Below are 15,892 nucleotides of genomic sequence, written 5' to 3'. Positions count from 1 at the left end.
AGTAATTTGCTGTTATTCAAATAAACTGCATCATTTCCTAAATAGTATTGAGGTTCAAAGGTGGTATCGTTCGTTAGTGACACATGGTCTCCTCAATTATCTCTCCCTAATCCTAATCTTAGTTAAATCCAGTAGGCCTGTCTAGCCTATTGGACACTCGCACTAGAAAACCAATGTTTAGACAATGTGTAATGAAATCATCCACTTCAATGACATAGGCCTAAAAATATAATTGCTCAGTTAATTGTAGGCCTTAATAGCTACAATAGATTTATAGATGGGATGTTACACTTTTATTAGGCCAGGGTGTATTGATGCATTTGAAAACGTGGGTCTTCAACTCATCCTCAGATTTACCCATTTTCAAAAGGTTACTTTTCAAGAACCACTGGCACACGTAACTCACTTCCACCATATCATTATGAATTCTAATAATTTAGTAATTTAATCGGATCTGTATGATGTCACAGTTAGCTTTGTTGCGCGAAATTCTCAGGTTTCCAAATCCATGGAAGCCGCAGCGGGGCTAGAAGGCACCCAAAAAGCGCTCATTACAACACCTCATTATACACCACATCATTTGGCAGCTATTTGCTATAGCGCAGTGGCGACCCATCATTCAGGTCAGGTGGGACAGAACCCAAGCTGTTTCAGCCCCACCTGTGTAGCTAAAAAAAAATATATATATATATATTTGGCTTGTTTTGCATGTTATTTTGGCATTCATTTGTGTCACATATCAGTTTGCTAACAATGTAAAAACAAAATACAGTGCATTGGGAAAGTATTCAGACCCCTTGACTCTTTCCACATTTTGTTACTTTGCAGCCTTATTCTAAAAGGGTTTCAATCGTTTTTTTTCTCATCAATCTGCACACAATACCCCTTAATGACAAAGTAATTTGTGGAAATGTGTTAAAAATAAAAAATGAAATATCACATTCACATAATTATTCTGACCCTTTGCGCAGTACTTTGTTGAAGCAGTGATTACAGCCTCAAATCTTCTTGGGTTTGACCTTACAAGTTTGGCACACCTGTATTTGGGGAGTTTCTACCATTATTTTCTGCAGATCCTCTCAAGCTTTGTCAGGTTGATTGGGGAACGTCGCTGCACAGCTATTTTCAAGTCTCTCCAGAGATGTTTGATCAGGTTCAAGTCCGGGCTCTGGCTGGGCCACTCAAGGACATTCAGAGGCTTGTCCCGAAGCCACTCCTGCGCTGTCTTGGCTGTGTGCTTAGGGTCGTTGTCATGCTGGAAGGTGAACCTTTGCCCCAGTCTGAGGTCCTGGTGCTCTGGAGCAGGTTTCATCAAGGATCTCTCTGTACTTTGCTACATTCATCTTTCCTTCGATCCTGACTAGTCTCCCAGTCCCTGCCGTTAAAAACATCCCCACAACATGATGCTGCCACCACCATGCTTCACCATAGGGATGGTGCCAGGTTTCCTCCAGACGCGACGCTTGGCATTCAGGCCAAAGCTTTCAATCTTGGTTTCGTCAGACCAGAGAATCTTGTTTATCATTGTCTGAGAGTTCTTTAGGTGCCTTTTGGCAAACTCCAAGCGGGCTGCCATGTGCCTTTTACTGGGGAGTGGCTTCCGTCTGCCACTACCATAAAGGCTTGATTGGTGGAGTGCTGCAGAGATGGTTGTCCTTCTGGAAGGTTCTCCCATTTCCACAGAGGAACTCTGAAGCTCTGTCAGACTGAACACCAGGTTCTTGGTCATCTCTTCTTCCATTTAAGAAGGATGGAGGCCTCTGTGTTCTTTGGAACCTTCAATGCAGCAGAAATTATTTGGTACCATTCCCCAGATCTTTGCCTCGACACTCCTGTCTCGGAGCTCTACGGACAATTCCTTCAACCTCATGGCATGGTTTTTGCTCTGACATGCACTGTCAACTGTGGGACCTTACATAGACAGGTGTGTGCCTTTCCAAATCATGTTCAATCAATTGAATTTACCCAAGGTAGACGCCAATCAAGTTGTAAAAACATCTCAAGGATGATCAATGGAAACAGGATGCATCTGAGCTCAATTTCGAGTCTCATAGCAAAGGGTCTGAATAATTATGTAAATAAGGTATTTCTGTTTTTATACATATTTTTTTTTACGGTTTTTGCTTTGTAATTATGGGGTATTGTGTGTAGATTGATTAACCAAAAAAAATGTAATCCATTTCAGAATAAGGCTGTAATGTAACAACATTTGGAAAAAGACAAGGGGTATGAATACTTTCAGAACGCACTGTATATTGAGTTAATAAAGCTGCATACAAACGTGGTCTCTTTTTTGCTTTCTTGAATAAGGCAGGTCCAAAATGCAGGTGTTTCAGCCTAGCTCAGTGCTTTCTGTGGTTGAGGGGCAGCCATCAGAAAATACAACGCATGTGCGTTTGTAATCTTCTCTAATTGCGCAGTGATTGGTTGAGTGTTCTATCACTCATGGGGACACTACGTCACCACAGAATCTACAGGGCGAGCTAGGCAATTCAAGCCCCCTTAGGTGCTGCCATAGATTTACATTCAAAGTTCCCATCCAAGAAGGCTCAAGATCATTGGCCAACAGAGAAAATGGTGTCAAATCACGTTATATCTACCATAGCGTTGATTGGACTGATCATGCCAACATCATACTTTCAAAATCTTAGCTAGCAAGCTTGACAAGCAGTCATCATCATGAAAACAATCTACTGGAAAATAATTTTCAAACCTTTATATTTGAAGAGAAATTATAGATAAAACGTATCGGTGCTCATCGGCCATTGAACATAAACATTACACAGCAAGTCAGAAATCGCAACTTCAACAATGAGTGGTTTGGAAGGAATCAGTGGCTAACTGCAAGCGTTGCAAAGCAATCACTATTTTGCGTCCTCTGCCTGCTATTCGGTGGAGAGTGTGTGTGGTCCAAGTCTGGATTTAAGGATTTAAAACATCTATCGCTTAAGAGGATAAACATTCACACACAACACCATGGGCCAGAAAAGGCTGAATACATTGGCTATTCTGTCAATCCAGCATGACTTCTGCCACTTTCAAAACAACTGGAAACTCGGAATTGGGAAATCTCAGACTTCAGTGAGTTCAAAACAACTGGGAACTTAGAAAAAAACGAGCTCCGACTGGGAAAATAGGGTTTTGAATGGTCATCCAACTCAGAATTCCAAGTCGGGAAATCACGCCTCTTTCTAGAGCTCCAGCCTGAAGATCACTGACATCAAGATTTTACTTTGTTTTTTTCCATATTTCCCAGATGTCACTATGAATCCAGAGAATGCTAGACTTTGATGACAACATTTGCCCACAAGAAGGACCGCCGTGCCACCTTCCTGTTCAAGTGAGCATAGCACAATCCAAAAATGTATTGTATGCTGCTACATACATGATTTAATACACCAGGGAACTATGTATACTGTAGCTAAGAAATTAATACTAAGTGTATGTTGTGTAGTAAGCTGTTAGTAGCCCATGTGTCTCACCCTAATAATTTGGTCCCTCTCCCCCTCAGAACTTTGCCTACTGTTCTGAATTAGTGGTGCACATGTAGCCTATAGCCTATTTTAGAGAAATGTCATCATCTAATATTGTAAAAGCTTTCGTTGTCTGCTCATTTGCCCCCGTTATTTATTCTTCTGTTCTGACTTGGTGCACAGGGATAAAACTGTAAGAGCGGGCCATGTTCTGAATTCTGTCGCGGTACATTTCAAAAGTCCTGAACAAATAGTTATATTGACTACGTCCGTCTTAACTTGCTCCTTGAAATTACGGCTTGCCTCTAATCCGCTCATTGTTCCCTCATGGCATAGTTTGTACATCTCAATTGTTATAGGCCTATTGCTTATATAGGTCTATCCCATTAGTACTGTGTCTTATTGATAGATTTAGGCAATATTGGAAGGATTTAATTGTTTTGCTTACTTTGTGTATTATAATTAGCTCATGTGATTTTCTTCATGAGGAGGGGATGCTATATAATGTTATTGGGTCTGTTACCAATCGGAGGGCATTCTCTGTGGTGGCATGAATAACCATTTGAGGTGTGATTCCTTTGACTTGAGCAATGTACTCACAGACAAGCAGTGTGTTCTTAGGTTCATTCCTTTACTGGAGAGGGGAGATATATAATACGTTTAACGATTCAAAACAACCAGGTTGCTGCTTTCCATATTGTTGCATTCCAAATGATGATAACCCACATGTTTTTATGTGTTTTATGTTTTCATGTTTTTCCCAAGACAAAAGAGTCTGTCTCCAGACAGATGTGTTCCAATGGAATCAGTTTGGCTCTCTGTTACAGCACAGTAACAACACAGTCATTATGAGGGGACTCAACAGGAACTATCAAAAATCATGTCTGGTTGTATCACACCATACGGCCGTTTCAGAGTTTTATGTTTTGCAGAAAACGCACACAGCATTTGGCAAAGTGAAAGCAGCCTTTAACCAATCTTTAAAACTTGAAACAAGAGCTTTGCATGCATATTCAAAGATCAAGGGGTTAGAAAAGGTAAGGGATATCTATAACAATGAGGACATACAGTACTGAGAGATCACTGGATTACTGCAGGTTAATGAACAACTATCGCTCACCTGTTCATTCCTGCAGAGACAGCTGGAGAGAAGGAGAAGAAGTACCCTGCCTGCACTTCTTCCGTGGCCACTGATGGTTTCCCTGCAAAGTTGCGCATCAAAGCCAGAGTGGTACCTAATAGGATAGCCAAAATAGCACATGTTAAGTCCTTCTAAAAACACATTCATCACTTCAGCAGTGAGGCAGTCCTCTTATGCAATCTTGATTTTAATACACCCACACTGTTCTTTCAGAGTAGCTATGGTGACCTTTGCAGCTGATTGGGAATGGATGTTCCTGCGTCACAGAGGAAATGCCCTCAACTTTGGTTACACAACAATAAACGGTCAGTAGAAATATACTGGTGACAAATAATAACGCTCCGTAATATCCAGTTACAGTGAGACATTCCATGCAAAGCCTGTTCTTATCCCTGCCAAGGACACTGCTCATTGCACTTGCCCACAGTCTGATAACATTCATGTAATGGTGTGTCTAGTACACATAGCAATATGGATCAAGGCACTATCCACGATGAACTGACACTGGCAAATCCAGCTCCTTGTACATTTGTAATTGCTTGTTGAAAACAGTCAACTGTTCTTATCTGTCCTGAAAAGTGGGGGCATACCAAGGTGTGAAGTCAAGACCAATCTGTAATCAAAATAATAAAAAGAGACAGTTTAACAGATGAGGGTCGACAGAAAAATATCCGAACTGTCAATGATTCAGTCTATTGGAAAAACATAACCTCAGCACAAATCTGAAATGGGCACTGGGCAGTGCAAAGTAGGACCCCGCTTATTGTAAACCAGTTGAACAGTGGGTGGTTAGCCAAAGGTTTCCCAGCCCGTGCCAACAGTCAGTCAGTCCCACACAAAAACACATGCCGGGAATGTCCAGCTAGAGCGCCCTGTCCCCACCAGCTTACTCTGCGTTGTTATTGAGACATTGTTGACTTTGTCCAAATACTTGCCTCTCTGGGCTCCACCAAATTAACACTGTGAAAGAATGGTTTATGACAGACATGCATTCCTTCCAAAGCTCATGCAAAGGATAGATAATTGGGTATCAGCAGGCAGGGTGAATTGTTAGTGACTTAAGAAGTTGTTCTGTCAGAGTTCACATGCAGCTTAGCAAGCGGGAGCACAGGCTTAATAAGTGTAATCCGTTGGCTTTACAGAAGTCACATCATCTTACAGTTTTTACATCAGAATATGACATGTACATTTCAGCATGGTGCAGGGCCAGACAGACCTGCTGCATTGGACTGGTGATCTGATAAGTGCCTTTTCCATGGAATTCTATGAGTAGGCCTACAGTACAGTACATTCGGAAAGTATTCAGACCCATTGACTTTTCCCATATTTTGTTACATTACAGCCTTATTCTAAAATGGATTAAATAAAAAACATGTCCTCATCAATCTACACACAATACCCCATAATGACAAAGCGAAAACAGGTTTAGACATTTTTGCAAATGTATTACAAATCAAAACAGAAATACCTTATGCAAATAAGTATTCAGACTCAAAATTGAGCTCAGGTGCATCCTGTTTCCATTGATCATCCTTGAGATGTTTCTACAACTTGATTGGAGTCCACCTGTGGTAAATTCAATTGGTTGGAAATTATTTGGAAAGCCACACACCTGTCTATGTAAGGTCTCACAGTTGACAGTGCATGTCGGAGCAAAAACCAAGCCATGAGGTCGAAGGAATTCGAGTTGAGGCAAAGATCTGGGGAAGGGTACCAAAACATTTCTGCAGCATTGAAGGTCCCCAAGAACAAAGTGACCTCCTCCATTCTTAAATGGAAGAAGTTTGGAACCACCAAGACTCTTCCTAGAGCTGGCCGCCAGGCCAAACTGAGCAATCGGGGGAGAAGGGCCTTGGTCAGGGAGGTGACCAAGAACCTGATGGTCACTCTGACAGAGCTTCAGAGTTCCTCTGTGGTAATGGGCGAACCTTCCAGAAGAACAACCATCTCTACATCACTTGCGTCGAGGCTAATGTCCAGTGGGTCTGTTCGGGGGTCAACCCCGAGGTCGGGGAGCGGGATGATCCAGACGGTTATGGTGAAATGCCTGAATCATCTCTGGGTCGAGGATGTCCTGGTCGGGGACCCAAGACCGGCCTTCAGGCCCATAACCTTCCCAGTCCACTAGGTAGTGGAGGGGACCTCTCAGGCATTTGGAATCAACGATGGCATGAATGGCGTAGGCAGGTTCCCCTCTGACATCCAACGGGGGGGGGGGGGGGGGGGGGGTACAGTGCAGGTAGAGACTAGAGGATGAAGAGGACCGTAGGTGACCGGTTTTAAACGAGACACATGGAAGGACAAGGAGATTTTATACTGACGGGGTAACTGGAGGCGGTACGTGACAAGGTTGATGCGATGGGTTATCTTGAAGGGACCAATGAAGCGAGGACATAACTTTATGCAGGGGAGGCGGAGCCGGATGTCTATGGTAAAGAGCCATACACGCCCAGGGTGAAAGAGTGGCATAGGTCGGCGGCGTATGTCGGCAAAGCATTTCTGTGTATTAGAGGCTTCCTGCAGATTCCGGTGAGCGGTCTCCCATACACACTCACTACGCTGAAACCAGTCGTCGACAGCTTGGACAGTACCAGGCTCCACCTCCCAGGGAAACATGGGGGGTTGGTAACCAAGGACACACTGAAACGGAGTAAGGCGGAGGGATGAGTGCATGAGTGAGTTCTGAGCGTATTCGGCCCAGGCCATATACCAACTCCAGTCGTGTGGAGAGGCAGAACATTGTTGGCGGAGGTACTTCCCTATTTATTGGTTCAGGCGTTCCGTCTGCCCGTTGGTCTAGGGGTGGTACCCGGAGGAGAGGCTGAAGGAGACCTCCAGTCGGTCACAGAAGGCTCGCCACACCAGGGAGACAAACTGGGGCCTGCGGTCAGAGACGATGTCCTCCGGAAACCCGTACAGACAGAACATCTGCTGGAACATACTCCGCCAATTCCATTGCAAATGAGGAAGAGGAACCAGACACATTTTTGAAAAACTACTATGGCAAGGATGGTGGTGTTACCAGAGGATTCAGGAAGGTCTGTGATGAAGTCAACAGCTACAGTTGAAGTTGGAAGTTTACATACACTCAGGTTGGAGTCATTAAAACTAATTTTCAACCACTCCACAAATTTCTTGTTAACAAACTATAGTTTTGGCAAGTCGGTAGGACATCTACTTTGTGCATGAAAAAAGTAATTTTTCCAACAATTGTTTACAGACAGATTATTTCACTTATAATTCACAGTGTCACAATTCCAGTGGGTCAGAAGTGTACATACACTAAGTTGACTTTGCCTTTACAAAGCTTGGAAAATTCCAGAAAATGATGTCATGGCTTTAGAAGCTTCTGATAGGCTAATTGACATCATTTGAGTCAATTGGAGGTGTACCTGTGGATGTATTTCAAGGCCTACCTTCAAACTCAGTGCCTCTTTGCTTGACATCATGGGAAAATCAAAAGAAATCAGCCAAGACCTCATAATTCTTTTTTGTAGACCTCCACAAGTCTGGTTCATTATTGGTAGCAATTTCCAAATGCCTGAAGGTACCACACTCATCTGTACAAACAATAGTACACAAGTATAAACACCATGGGACCACAGCACCGTCATACTGCTCAGGAAGGAGAAGTGTTCTATCTCCTAGAGATTTACTAGTACTTTGGTGTGAAAAGTGCAAATCAATCCCAGAACAACAGTAAAACACCTTGTGAAGATGCTGGAGGAAACAGGTACAAAGTATCTATATCCACAGTAAAACGAGTCCTATATCGACATAACCTGAAAGGCCGCTCAACAAGGAAGAAGCCACTGCTCCAAAACTGCCGTAAAAAAGTCAGACTACGGTTTGCAATTGCACATGGGGACAAAGATTGTACTTTTTGGAGAAATGTCCTCTGGTCTGATGAAACAAAAATAGAACTGTTTGGCCATAATGACCATTGTTTTGTTTGGAGGAAAAAGGGGGAGGCTTGCAAGCCGAAGAACACCACCCCAACCGTGAAGCAAGGGGGTGGCAGCATCATGTTGTGGGGGTGCTTTGCTGCAGGAGGGACTGGTGCACTTCACAAAATAGATGGCATCATGAGGGAGGAAAATGATGTGGATATATTGAAGCAACATCTCAAGACATCAGTCAGGAAGTTAAAGCTTGGTAGCAAATGGGTCTTCCAATGGACAATGACCCCAAGCATACTTCCAAAGATGTGGCAAAATGGCTTAAGGACAACAAAGTCAAGGTATTGGAGTGGCCATCACAAAACCCTGACCTCAATCCTATAGTGTGTGGGCAGAACTGAAAAAATGTGTGGGCAGAACTGAAAAAGCGTGTGAGAGCAAGGAGGCCTACAAACCTGACTCAGTTACACCAGCTCTGTCAGGAGGAATGGGCCAAAATTCACCCAACTTATTGTGGGAAGCTTGTGGAAGGCTACCCGAAACGTTTGACCCAAGTTAAACAATTTAAAGGCAATGCTACCAAATACTAATTGAGTGTATGTAAACTTCTGACCCACTGGGAATGTGATGAAATAAATAAAAGCTGAAATAAATAATTCTCTCTACTATTTTTCTGACATGTCACATTCTTAAAATAAAGTGGTGATCCTAACTGACCTAAAACAGGACATTTTTACTTGTATTAAATGACAGGAATTGTGAATAACTGAGTTTAAATGTATTTGGCTAAGGTGTATGTAAACTTCCGACTTCAACTGTAGCTAGCTTGCAAAAGACAAATAATAATACAGCTTGATATGTACATATTACTTGAATTAACTAGCTGAGATAAAGGTGTTTTAGAGATGTCGGCGATGAGTATGACGGATCTCCTTGCTAACGCCCAGGAAGCTCTGATTCAAACTCTCATTGACAGCTCTGCAAACGTGATGTCAAAATATGTTCGTTACTCACAAATATAGAATTTAGCTGAGAAACTCTCTTAATTTACTCCCATTACAGCCGGTATGTACTTCCAAAAAAGGTTTATAAAAAATGACTGAAACTGCCTATTCGGCACCTCCAATCAAATCAGTCATTACTGTCACGCACAGATCGGAAGTCTACAAAAGCTCAGTACATTGAAAGTACCAAAGAGGCATTATTTTGGTTGCTTGTACATCACCTGAAGCATGTGCATAAAATGACAATGCATGCAGAAGACAAATACATACTTATTGTGCACGTGTTTACATGGTTCTGCACATGCTTCAAGTGAAAGAAATCTTGACGCACTACCAGCGCTTTGAAAAGTTGAGGTAATTATACTTTCCTATGGATATTGTTTCACATTCCTACTTGCAAAAGGACGAATAGCAGACAACCGGTCAAGTAAGTTAAAATATAATCTTATTAAACATTCTGGCTTGTATAGGTTGTGAGAGGAAACTTTCCTGACCCAAACGCTCACTTATGCAATTCAACATCGGGTCTCCAGGCTGTGTGAATGCATTGCGTTAATCTGAAATATCTGCAGTGCATCGACAGCTCATTGCATTTTGGTACACCAGAATTATTAATTTCCAGTGAAACACTGCGTTTGCCTTGCAGCATTGCAGAGGCAGTTGCCGTGTGTTTGGTCAAACTGTATGCATAGACAGCTTGACAGAAATGGTAGCAGAAGGTGAGGGTTGAACTTTTGTGGCATAAATATCCAGATGATGCTGTATACCATTTTGCGAAATGACGCTGTAGGTGTGTGTTCGAAGCGTCGTTGCGCAAAATAGTATGCAGCATCGTCTTTGTAACGAGTGCGCTGAGAGTCAGGAAGCAATTACAGGGAGTGAGTGTTTTAATAAACAAAACAATAAACACGAAACACAAACGCACCGACATGAAACTGAGTCAATAACACCTGAGGAAATATCCAAGGGGAGTGACAGATATAGGGAAGATAATCAAGGAGGTGATGGAGTCCAGGTGAGTGTCATGAGGCGCTGGCGCGCAAGACGATGGTGACAGGTGTGCAGGATAATAAGCAGCCTGATGCCCTTGAGGCCTGAGAGGGAGTATACGTGACCGTACCCCTTTCCCGACGTGCGCAGGACTCCGACAAAGGGGACGAACCCGGGGATCAGGAGCGGACCGGTCAGCCCTGCTGAAGTGCGGGAACCTGTCATGCCGGATGAGGCGCGGGAACCTGTCGTGCCGGCTGGGGCGCGGGAACCTGACAGACCAGCTGAGGCAGTGGAAGCATGGGAGCCTGGCGATCCGGCTGAGGCCTGAGAGCCTGTAGCGACTCCCGGACCCGACGTCATATACACTGACACAAAAAAAACTGAAAACACTCCCTGATGCTTCCTTTAGTTGAGGTGTTATTCTGTAACGAGTGCGCTGAGATTCAGGAAGCAAGTACAGGGAGTGAGTGTTTTAATAAATAAACAAAACAATAAACACGAACCACAAACAATGCACCGACATGAATAGAGTCAATAACACCTGAGGAAAGAACCAAGGGGAGTGACAGATATAGGGAAGATAATCAAGGAGGTGGTGGAGTCCAGGGGAGTGTCATGAGGCGCTGGTGCGCTTGACGATGGTGACATGTGTGCAGGATAATAAGCAGCCTGATGACCTCGAGGCCGGAGAGGGAGTATACATGGCAGTCTGGATTTGTATGCAACAAAAGTTGAACATTTACCTTCTGCTACCATTTCTGTCTACGCATACAGTTTGACACATACATTCGATAAATCCAACATACAGTAGGCACCACACCGAACGCACCGCAACGCAATGCTGCAAGGCAAAAGCAGCGTTACTTTGGAATTTAATGTAATTCTGGTGTACCAAAATGCAATGATCCTGTCGGTGTGATCGAAGCGCAAGACTCAGTTTAACTTGGTCTCTTGATTTCTAGAACTTCGAGAGCGCTGTTAAAGAACGTGTTGATCAATGATCAGACATGGGAGGAGGCTCGAAAGGAAGAGGGAGCATATCTCTCTGGCATATTTCCTAACTGTGTCGCCTATTAAAAAATATGGCTATTGCCTTTCAATTGAACAGATGAAATATATGTGTACTATCAACCACAATGAAATGAGTTTGATATTCTCCTCTTTTGATCAGTTGTTTTGAAGATGGTGAACATGCTTTACACTAAACCTAGAATATCTGTTCACTGCACCTGTGTACCCCATAACTTCGCTGTTTCTGGGAAATCATTCTTGCTGGCTGCATGTGATATTAAAGTGTTAGAAATGTAACCTACTGTAGTTGTGAGCACAGATAGTTTGATTCTGGCTTAGCAGCTCAAGGCACATAGGAGACTTTGTTGCTCAGTCTATTGACAATTTTTGGTACGGTATGCAGATGTTTAGTTCCCATTATAAAACAAATAAGTTGATTCAGAAAGACTTCCAAATAGCAGCAGTAAAATATCACTTCTTAGAAGATGAACGCAGTGCTCTTTACAACCTGCTGGATGAGAATATTGTGGGAACTGCTCGGAAACGAAGTAAATATCCTATAGAGATCCTCCCCTATGTCGTACAGTCATTAAAGGGTGAACGTAAAGTCATGGTTGGTTTCATTTTTTATTACGTTTTTATAATGGTCATATTGAAAAGGGTAGCATTACTTTTGCATAGGCGTGATTATATGTCACTCTCATATTTAAAGCGTCAATCAGCAGTAGAAACGATAACAAAGAGTACTCCCCACCCCGGTTCGGTAAAAAGTTGCGAGTTTGGGCTGGAGAAATGTAACCACTCTCAAATTCAAAGACCGAGCTATGGATGTAAAGACTGACCATCCATTATATCAGAATGATAGTTTTAAGCATGTTTTGAGGCAATATAGTGTTTGCGCTTCTTTGTTTACAAACGTTGGAGTAAAACAAGCTTATATTTTGGGTTCTGATGGGGTACTACAGTTGAACTAAACTCATGAGGCATTTATATGTTATGTTCTTCAAGAATAAATAGGCACATATCATTAATTTATAAGTCCAAAAATGGGCAGAGACACTGCTGATTGCCCCTTCAGTGTTGCTGTTTGGACTTTCATACATTTGAAAATATAACATACACCATATGTTCACAAACTGAAAGTATGCTTTATTTTTTATCAGGTATCAAGGTAAGACCCAGATGCAGACAACGTCGAATTAACAATGGTTTAATATTCCAACAGGGCAGGCAATAGACAGGTCAAGGCAGGCAGCGGTCAGTAAACCAGAGGTGGGGCAACTGTACTGGACGGCAGGCAGGCTCAGGGTCAGGGTAGGCAGAGGTCAAACAATCCAGAGGTGGGGCAAAGGTACAGGTCGGCAGGCAGGGTCAGGTGCAGGCAGAGTGGTCAGGCAGGTGGGCTCAGAGTCAGGACAGGCAAGGGTCAAAACCCAGGAGGGCGAGAAACAGAGAGACTGGGAAAAGCAGGAGCTGAGACAAAAACGCTGGTTGACTTGACGAACAAGACGAACTGGCAACAGACAAACAGAGAACACAGGTATAAATAAACAGAGGATAATGTGGAAAATGGGTGACACCTGGAGGGGGTGGAGATAATCACAAAGACAGGTGAAACAGATCAGGGTGTGACAATACCACCCCCTCTAGGGGCGCCACCTGGCATCCTACCTGGGGGCCAACCTGGTTGCCCGGGGTGCCGGCGGTGGAAGTCGGCAATGAGGGCTGGGTCCAGGATGTCTCTAGCGGGGACCCAGCACCTCTCCTCCGGGCCATAACCCTCCCAGTCAACCAGGTACTGGAAAGCCTTGCCCCGTGGTCGAACATTCAGGAGGCGTCTCACTGTGTATGCTGAATGGCCATCGATGACACAGGGAGGAGGACTGGGCTTGGAAACAGAAGAAGGGGGGGAGACGCATGCTTAATCCTAGACACATGGATAGCAGGGTGAATATGGAGGGTACGGGGTAACAAAAGACGAACAGCAGTGAGGCTAATGACTCTAAAGATGGGGAACGGGCCGATGAAATGGGGGGAAAGTTTATGGGACTCCACCTTGAGGGGCAGGTCCCAGGTGGAGAGCCATACTCTCTGCCTGAGCCGATAGCATGGAGCAGGGGTCCGATGGCAATCTGCTTGTCGTCTATACCTGGAAGTGGTCTTCAACAGATCGGCCCGGGCTCTCTTCCAGGTACGGCGACAGTGGGGGATGAACATCTGGGCAGAGGGATTGCTGACTTCCTCCTCTTGCTCGGGGAAGAGCCGAGGCTGATATCCCAAGTAACACTCGAAGGGCGAGAGACCAGTGGCAGAGCAAGGAAGGGTGTTGCAGGCGTACTCAACCCATACCAGTTGCTGACTCCAGGTGTAGGGTTGGCAGAGACTAGGCAGCGAAGTGTTGTCTCTAAGTCCTGGTTGGCTCGTTCTGACTGGCCATGGACTGGGGGTGGAATCCGGAGGACAGGCTGGCCGACGACCCAATGATCGTGCAGAACGCCTTCCAGAACCAGGACGAGAATTTCGGACCCTGGTCAGAGACTATGTCCACCAGGAGACCGGTGCGCCTCCCGGACCTGTTTCCCTATACCCCAGCTGAGTGCCGTCGCCAGGCACGAGGTGGGAAGGATGGTCTCGGGCTTTGGGGTGGTAGCCGTGGGGTTATGGCGGCAAGACAAGGCATCCGGCTTGACATTCTTGGACCCTGTCCGGTAGGAGAGGGAAAAGTTGAACTGGGTAAAAAGCATGGCCCATCTCGCTTGCCTGGAGTTGAGGCGCTTGGCGGTGCGGAGATACTCCAGGTTTTTGTGGTCGGTCCACACAATGAACGGATATTCTGACCCTTCTAGCCAGTGACCCCATTCCTCCGATGCCATCTTCACCGCGAGAAGCTCCCGATTCCCCACATCGTAGTTCCTCTCTGTGGCATTGAGGCGGTGGCAGAAGAAGGTGCAGGGATGCAGCTTAAGGTCCAGGGCAGAATGTTGGGACTGGACAGCCCCCACTCCGACATCTTAAGCATTGGCCTCCACCACGAACTGACGGGAAGGGTCTGGATGAACCAGGATAGGAGCAGTGTTGAAGCGGTGGTTAAGGGCTCGGAACGCCCGGTCAGTCCGGTCAGTGGAGCAGGTGTTCTTGGGGAGAGCATGAGAAGACGAGGATGTCATCAATGTAAACGAAGACGAACCGGTTCACATGTCACGGAGAACATCATTCACCAGAGCCTGGACACGGCAGGGGTGTTGGTGAGGCCAAAGGGCATGACCAGCTATTCGTAATGGCCGCTGGCAGTGTTGAAGGTGGTCTTCCACTCGTCCCCCTCTCGTATCCGCCCCAGGTGGTAGGTGTTTTATAGATCCAGCTTGGAGAAAACAGTGACCCCCCTGGAGCGGGTTGAGGGCTGAGGAAATGAGTGGTAGTGGATACCGGTTCAGGGTCTTGTCCTTTTTTCCCATGAAGAAGAACCCTGCGGGAGAGGAAGCGGGATGGGTAAATCCTGTAGCTAGGGATTCCCCAATGTAGATATCCATAGTCTTGGTCTCTGGTCCCGACAGAGAGTGCAGACATCCCCAGGGCGTGATGGTGCTAGGGAGGTCAATTCCACAGTCATAGGGGTGGTGTGGTGGAAGGGAAGTGACCCAGGACTTGTTGAACACCTCCCAGAGGTCCTGGTACTCCGCGGAAATGTCGGAGAGGTCAGGAGCAACTTCCAAGCCCCCAGGAAGACATCCCGGGGCAGGTTGCGCCGACTTCAGACAATGGGCGTGGCAGAACAGACTCCAGCCCATGATAGCACCCGTACACCAGTTGATGAGGGGATTGGAGCCAGGAGTGGTGTTATGGGTGACCCGACCTCTAGAGCACCCGTCCAGCGCTCTAACATCCTTGGGAATGGAAAGGGGCTGAGTGAGGATGTTCAGCTCAGAAGCCAGTGTGGCATCCAAAAAGCTCTCATCGGTCCCAGAGTCAATGAGGACACGGAGAGACTTGGACTGGTCTCCCCACAGCAGAATGACATGAAAAGGGGTGCGAGTAAGGGAAGCAGAAAAGTTCTCCATATGGCCCACCAGAGTACTCACTCCTACTGGTGAGCCTGGTCTTTTGCTGGGCAAGAGGACACAAAATTACCAAAAGTCCCATAATACAGACAGCTCTTTGTGTTGATCCTGTGGCGCCGTTCCGCTGGCGGCAGCCCAGCTCTGCCTAGTTGCATAGGCTCGGGAAACAGCGTGATGAGGTAGGCTATCTTGGAGTGATCTGAGGGGAAGGAGGAGGTCTGAAACTCGAAAATGAGGGCACACTGAGCTAAAAATGCCCAACAGTTGCTCGGCTCTCCTTTAAAGCGTTCCGGGGGAGGTAAACGGGGCTACC

General features: G+C 45.4%; 1 pseudogene; it reads right to left on the bottom strand.

Annotated features, from left to right (window-relative positions):
- Positions 1-861: 861 nt before the first annotated feature.
- LOC129825644 (putative deoxyribonuclease tatdn3) lies at positions 862-7,554 on the bottom strand (annotated as a pseudogene).
- Between the last annotated feature and the right edge of the window lie 8,338 nt (positions 7,555-15,892).

The sequence above is a fragment of the Salvelinus fontinalis genome, chromosome 27, assembly GCF_029448725.1.
Source record: "Salvelinus fontinalis isolate EN_2023a chromosome 27, ASM2944872v1, whole genome shotgun sequence".
Taxonomy (NCBI): Eukaryota; Metazoa; Chordata; class Actinopteri; order Salmoniformes; family Salmonidae; genus Salvelinus; species Salvelinus fontinalis.
The sequence above is the reverse complement of the archived record's forward strand: the minus strand, read 5'-3'. Positions and strand labels throughout refer to the sequence as shown.